Genomic DNA, 465 nt, shown 5'->3' on the forward strand with positions numbered 1-465 from the left:
TATATATATATATATATGCATATACGTATATATGTGTGTCGATATAGATGCATACATATGTGTGTGGGGGGCGGGAGTCTATGTCTGTGTTTCTTGTAGGAACATCGCATCGGTCCACTGGCGAAAAGGAGCCTGACCTTGGGTTCATTTCACTCGAAAACATTAGCGAACGAAAGAAAAGAAGCAAGATAAAAAGTGAAAGCAGAATGACAGACAAATAATAAAGAAGAATAGGAAAAATAGTGATAAAAGAAAAAAAAACTGAGTGAGTGAAAAGACGGAAGAAGGAAACAAAATGAAGAAGGAAACAAAATGGAGTCGAATAAAGAAATAACAGAATGTAAAACGTAAAAAGGAACTGTTAACATACCAAGCATAAAAGAACATTTTAATAGTCCTCTTTCAAACATGTGCATGCAAATGAGTTTTTGTGTGTGTGTGTCTGTGAGTGTGTGTGTGTGTGTG

This window comes from Octopus bimaculoides, chromosome 5 (assembly GCF_001194135.2).
Source record: "Octopus bimaculoides isolate UCB-OBI-ISO-001 chromosome 5, ASM119413v2, whole genome shotgun sequence".
Lineage (NCBI taxonomy): Eukaryota > Metazoa > Mollusca > Cephalopoda > Octopoda > Octopodidae > Octopus > Octopus bimaculoides.